The sequence below is a fragment of the Rousettus aegyptiacus genome, unplaced genomic scaffold, assembly GCF_014176215.1.
Source record: "Rousettus aegyptiacus isolate mRouAeg1 unplaced genomic scaffold, mRouAeg1.p scaffold_m13_p_11, whole genome shotgun sequence".
NCBI classification, from domain to species: domain Eukaryota; kingdom Metazoa; phylum Chordata; class Mammalia; order Chiroptera; family Pteropodidae; genus Rousettus; species Rousettus aegyptiacus.
This window is the reverse complement of record NW_023416286.1, coordinates 37,183,962-37,189,961: the sequence shown is the minus strand read 5'-3', so window position 1 is coordinate 37,189,961 and position 6,000 is coordinate 37,183,962. Positions and strand designations below refer to the sequence as shown.

At 39.9% G+C, this 6,000-nt stretch overlaps 1 protein-coding gene and 1 pseudogene across 6 annotated transcripts in view; one reads left to right on the top strand and one right to left on the bottom strand.

The window, feature by feature from the left end:
• The first annotated feature begins 2,880 nt into the window (after positions 1–2,880).
• Positions 2,881–6,000, top strand: part of GTF2E2 (general transcription factor IIE subunit 2) — a 90,243-nt gene continuing 87,123 nt past the window's right edge. For 4 of the 6 annotated variants that reach the window (XM_036228709.1, XM_016136137.2, XM_036228708.1 and 1 more), the window contains exon 1: positions 2,881–3,102. The gene's annotated coding sequence lies outside the window, so the exon portion shown is untranslated. The remainder of the gene's footprint in view (positions 3,103–6,000) is intronic. The other 2 variants (XM_016136136.2, XM_016136140.2) reach the window with 2 other exon arrangements.
• Positions 5,051–5,169, bottom strand: LOC118609759 (annotated as a pseudogene).

The following is a 6,000-nucleotide window of genomic DNA, read 5'->3' as shown; positions in this document are numbered from 1 at the left end:
TGGCCAGGACAGGAGAATGTTTTATAAAATATACAAATTATATTCCCTGAAGAAGCCAGCATATTTTCTACCAAAAAGTATGCAGGGTTTTATAAGCATTCATGAGATAAGTAAAACATAATTGCTATTGCATTAGTAGCTGGAATCAATCATTCTTCATATAAGTTGACACTAGCTCATTTGGGAACGGTTAAGTTGATCATTGTTGTAGTCGACATTGCCAACAGACAAACCTTTTTTTAGTTCATTTTTAATATGTCCATGTGTAGTTCTTCTGCTACAAAAATAGCCTAATTATAGGCCATATAGAGAGCCCATTTTTATCTTCACTTGAGGAATATCTTCAGAGTACAGGGTATCACCCAAAAGTGTTTTGAATGAATGCAGTCATTGCTTTCAGTGTTATGACCTAGTCACAGGCCGCAGGCAGTATAAACAGGAGTGATAGTACTGGTTGATAACATCTATTATTTATATATTTCAATGGTTTGCTGTAGTCTGCAGGGGAGGGTTTCAAATTGGGCGTAATAATAGCTAATATTTGGGTAAAGGAGGGGCAATTGAGATTTGGGAGTTTGGATTATAAATAACATTCTAATATTGGCATTGGAAGGGTTAACTGTGTCCAAAGTCTGTTTCAACTGGCTAAGACATGAAATAAAGGAATAATTGTGAGCATTTTGTTAAATAAACAAGGAGGGCATTAGACTGTGGTGGCTCTAATGCCTTGGTAGCCTACATTAAGCAAACTGAAACCAAAGCCAGAGTCAATGCACTTAAATTGGAGAAAATGAAATTTAAGAACTAATTGCAACCCACTAGGCTTTCCCAAATAAACCAATCGCTTAAGCTATAGTTAATCATATACTTCTTTGCTTTTTTCTGAATCTTCTCAATGAAAACTTTTCCCCAAAGTCCTGTCAGTTGAGTGTTCCTAACCATTTTTGGTTTGGAGTTGCATGATTTCAGTCAATGTCTGCAAATAAGCTCTTCAAAGTTTTAATGTACCTCAGTTTATTTTTTAACGGTTCATTGAGTGCTCTCCTTATGGTAGATCTAGTTGTGAAAGAAGCATTATTCTTTAATTTTAAGCTCATAATTCTCACGTAACTAGATAATGAGCATGTATAAAAGTTTTTTTTTTTTTTAACAAAATGTAAATAATTGAAGACCACTTACATGAGGAAAGAAATTACAGAGCTTGCTATAGCAAGGAGTCAGCCACCATCACTTGTATTTGACAGATCAGAAAGAGGGGAAGCTTTATAGGCATACCTTGGAGATTTTACAGTTTGGTTCCAGACCACTATAATAAAGCAAGTATGGCAATAAAGTGAGTTGTAATATTTTTGTTGGTGGGAGGCTCTTGCCTTCAATATATAAAAATAACACCTGTGAAGTACAATATAGTGAAGCACCATAAAATGAGGTATGCTGGTATAGTGAGAAAAAAAAAGGATGCTCCTGGTGTGTTCTTATTGAAGGTTGTCGGCAGTGGAAGCTAGTGGTGAAGTAATTAGAAGCTGATTTGGAGAACATATATGGTTTTCTCTAGTTGGTCTTGGTGCATGTGTGTATGTGTATGTGTGTCCAAAATAGGGAAGTTGGCAGCCTTTGAGCAGATCCTGGCCATTATGAGCTGATTGCTCAAGGGTTGGGGGTTGGTTTCTTATGTGGATCAGAATTTTATAATCATTTATGGCCTAGTCGTCCATTTGTATACTAATTGTCTCAAGGACACCAGCATAATGATACAACTGATTCCACAAGGGATGAGAAACTGGAATTTGTAAAACCACTGGGGAAAGGAACAATGAAATAAAGATCAATAACTTGAAACAATGCTGGCTCATGCTTCTCAGCACAATGCAGTTTTAACCTCGGATTATTTTGTGTACTTGATATCTGCTGCTCCCTATCATACCTCATCAGTTTTTTACTAGATATTTCTGGTTTTACTGGGTTTTAAAATCTTCGAGCACTGCTAAATTATTATTCAAAGTTACATTTCCCTAGAGTATCAGATGAACATCGAGTGCGTTTATACAAAATCCTCTACAATAAAACCGATTTTAAAAAGCCACACAATCATCTTTTGCCTTTATTTTCAAGTTTTGACTAAAAATTTATCTCATTTAATCTTCATAACAGCTTAATGTAAGTAACCCATTGTGGTCGTACAATTATTCCCTGATGAGAAAAACCAACACAAGTAACTTGAGTAACCAGCACTAATTAAGAGAGTCTCAGAATAGTTGAGCACTGGCTATGCTGCCGCTTTAGGTTATAAGAGGAAAAGAGCGCAGAAATCTGACACTCCAGTACGTGGCAGGCTGTATTTCTACCCTTTTATGTTGCTTCTGAATCCGAAATGTTTTTCTAAAAAAGTTCACCCGTGTGGTGGTTATGAGTTTAGAAACTGGGCTTCACGTCAGGATTTGCCTTTGCTGGTTGTGCAGTTTTGAGCAAGTCATTTAGTTTCCCTGGGCCTCTTGTTTCCTCATATGTAATAGAGCTGAAACAATGTGCTTTGGACTTTAGATGCTGGTAACAGGCATTTTAATGTAAAGTCACAAAACACCTAGTAGACAATAACTTGAAAAATCGCGTAACAGATTTCAGATGACGTTGGAGGAGGATCTGGTAGCTTTAATTTTACGCAAAGTTAAGTTCCAATTTAGCGGCTGCTAATCGCCTCGCATCTGAGTCCTGTTCTCCGCCCCGCCCCCAGCACCCTCCTGTTGTCATGGAGACCCGGAACGCCTCAGGTGGCTGGTTCTCCCGCTATACACCCAGCAGGGCACGTGATGACGCACGCGCATTCTAGGTGGCGGAGGCGCCGCGGTGGCTGCTGGGACTGAGCTCTTAGCAGCCTGATCAGGAAGTGGCGGGCGGAGCCGTGGGCCGAGTCGTCGGGTGTTGCTGCTGTCGCTGCCAGTGCGGAGACCCCGACCTGGCGGGGGAAGTGCTGGGCGTGCGTGCGGGCAGGCGGGGGGACTGACTTGGAGCCGAAAGCGACGGCCACGCGGACGTGGGCGGCTGGCGGAGGCGGAGACGGTGGGAGGCGACGGCGGGTCGCGTGGGGCGGCCCACCTTGCTCAGGTAGGGGCTGCAGCCGCGGGGCGAGGGGCGCAAAACTCTGGCCTGTTGTTTGTCGTGGGGACCACCTCCTGCCAAGGGGCGGGTGTGTCTTCCACCCATCGGGAGGTTGGTGCTGCTCTTCTCTACGAGAAGCACTTAAACACAGTAACAAACTTCTTGGGAGCATTGTCTTATAGGCCGGAGGTTTATTCAGCAAACTTTTGGGTTGTAAAGGGGAAATTCGCAGTCGGATAGCCGATTGTGCCTCTTCGTAGCCCCCGAGTTTACATTAGCAGTAGCCAAGCGAACCGTGTGTGGAGTTTGGGGAACCACGATGCCCGCTCACCTAAAAGGCTGTGATTTAGATGCTCGTCCACGGACTTTTTTTTTTTTGAAGCCGCCTTTTGGAGACCTAGTTAGTAATGATTCCTAAATTTTAGTTATAATAATTTTCTGCAAAGGCCGAAGACGTTTTCCAAAACAAAACACTGCGGTGCAGTTTTCTCCCACGTTTACATTTCTGTCATTTAAGATGTAAGCAGTTTCTTTTCTTAGCTCGCCGGCTATTCAATGTAGCAGTGTTCTTAGATTCTTAGTGACACCTCTGAGGCTTAGGCAGGGAAAGAAGCAAAAGAGGTAAGTAGAAAGGTTGAAAGAAGTCGGATATTACAGTGGAAAGAACGTGGGCTTTGGAGACGGAAGATTGTAACTTAATTTTGGCTTCTCACTGTTCGTCTGTGATACGTGGACACATGAACTCCCTGTGGTGGTGGTATTTTCTAAATGTAAAACGCTCAAGGTGGTGAGTCCTGTCTACCACACGTCAGAACATGTACAACTACAAATATTGAGTAGTCTTCTGAGAAAAAGGAAAAGTTAGACCGTGCAATGGGAAAGATAGACATAAAGCCTAGATGCTGTTGAACATTACCCATACCCACACCTTTGTTTTAGGGGTCTTGACCAGCAATTCAGGTGTGGAGTAAGAAGTACAGGCCTTTAAACGAAAGTACCTGGACAAAGACCCCAAGATCCTGACTGTTAAATCCCGTGCTCCTTACTCCACACCTGAAGTGCAGTAAAAACCTCCACGTTTTGAAAGGTTCTGGAAGATAAAGCCTTGCCTTCAAGCAGCTTACTTACACTGAGAACAGGAAAACCTTGAGCATCTGGTTTAAAAGCAATGAATAAATAAAATGTGACCTAGAGTGTGTTAGAGACCTTTGCCAGCTTTGCAGGTGTGGAGGAAGGAGCGTTTGATTTGGGAATTAGGATATTTGGGTCCTGGTCCAAGTACTTCCAGCTGTGTGACCTTAACTGTCCTTCATTTCAGATTTTACATATTAAAATAGAAATAAAACAGATACCTGTTATTTACTGGAGTTGTGAGGGGTAAGTGCTGTAAGCATTTTAGGTCATCATAAACTGTAAGGCTTTTATTTAAGTTTGTGTTAAAATCATAATTAAAAGCCCAGGTTAATTACCATGTCTTTACAGAATGAGATAAACAGATGTTTCCTATTTTACACTTGTTGCTCCTACCTTACCACTTGTGAATTCTCCTTTCTTGTCGCACACTTTACCTCCCCTCAAGACTGTCTCCTGCCTTCTTGTTATTTCTTTCAAATCCAACTGAAAATAGTAATATTTTTAAATAGCTTTACTATTTAAAAATTCTCATTTTATTCTTACAGTTGGGCTAGATGTAGGCATTAGTAATATCCTCATTTTACTTAGGAAGAATTTGGATTTAGAGAGATCTAATGGATCACCTAGGGTTATGTTACTGTTAGGGATTAGAACTGAGGGGAGAAATTCTTTGATTTAAGGTCTGGTAGTAGTTTCTTCCTTGCTTAAGTGAAGTTTATGCTGGTTATTTCTTATCAGTGCTTTTATGTATATATAATACACATTATATATATATATAAAATATATATGTAATATATATTTTATATATATATTTTTTTAACACCTACAGCACCTAGTATTCCTAGGTGGTCTCCCATCCAAGTACTAAGCAGGCCTGACCCTGCTTAGCTTCTGAAATCAGAGAAGATCAGGCGCATTCAGGATGTCATGGCCGTAGACTCTGTGTTATATTTTTAACTTTTAGCACCCTAAGTCACATTTTACGTATTGTTTTTAAACAAGGTTCTCCCTGTTTTTGTGTTCTCGAATGTAAGCGCTTGAAGGCAAGAATTTATCTTCCAGAACCTTTCAAAGCTTGGAGTACAGTGCCTCACAAACAGAAGACATTTAATAAAGGCTTGTGAAACCAATAACTGTGAGGCTAGAGCAACTTAAAGTTGTTTTTCTGTTCATTATTCATTTAACAAATTTATTGAGCTACCTTGTGCTTGAAGGTTTTCAAAATATAAGAGTCTTTTTCTTCTGGGACCTTCCTTCCTGATTTACAAACATTAATCTTAACAGTGCACAGATCATTTATGAAGTCTGTTTGTGTGCTTCCTAGACTCTCGTTGGGATTCTAGGGAGAGTTCAGATAAGAGAGGAATGTTTTAAAAGACTCATTGAATGATCTGTGGCTACCCCTATTGTATTGTAGTTGCTTACAATTATAGCGTTTAGAACTGGGAAAAAAGCCAAAGAGGTTTAGTCCTACCTCCTTCCAAGTAAGGAATTTTCTTAGATATTTCTACCAAATATTAATGCACTTAATGGTGGAGAGTTCACTAGTTTAAAATACCTATTGTTGTCTTTCTCCCCATTTCCTTTACCTCCAGCATGCTAAATACTCAGCTATAAGTTTAATACCAGCACAGTATGTATGAAATGCCAAGATAAATATAAGAAGTCAAAAAGGAAACTTTTCTTTCAAGGAGCTTACAGTATTCTAACTATTTTTTAAAATTATTTTTATTATGGTGACATTACCTTTTTCATTTATAAGCATTTCTG